The sequence below is a fragment of the Geospiza fortis genome, unplaced genomic scaffold (assembly GCF_000277835.1).
Source record: "Geospiza fortis unplaced genomic scaffold, GeoFor_1.0 scaffold195, whole genome shotgun sequence".
Classification (NCBI taxonomy): Eukaryota; Metazoa; Chordata; class Aves; order Passeriformes; family Thraupidae; genus Geospiza; species Geospiza fortis.
The window spans coordinates 3,357,203-3,357,739 of NW_005054324.1; positions in this window are offsets into that span (position 1 = coordinate 3,357,203).

Here is a 537-nt window from a genome sequence, read left to right on the forward strand (position 1 = left end):
GCGCCGGAGCTGCGTCCCAGTCCTCGACCCCGGGGCCACGCTCTGCCCGCGGCGGTGCGAACCCCACTCCGTCCCCAGGTCCCCGTTCCCTCCCTCCTGCTTTTTAGGAGGGGGGCGAGGGTTCTGTTCCTCCCGCCCGCGGGGGCGCGCCACCGCACTCGCCGCGCACAACACCCCCGCACACGCACCCCCAGCCCCGCAGCCCCATCCACACCCACCAGCGCGCACACACATACACGCACTCACACGCACTCACACACTCTCACACGTGCGCACACACATACACATATACATATACACACACATACACATATACACACACGCTCACATATCCACACACTCTCACATACACATACTCACACAGACACACACTCTCACACACACACACGCACTCACATATCCACACTCTTACACACCAGTATAAACACCAGTATACACACACACACTCTCACACGCGCGCACACGTGCGCGCCCGCCCAGCGGAGCGCGGTCTCCGCCCCCCGCGCGCACACACATACACCGCGCGCCCACACACAC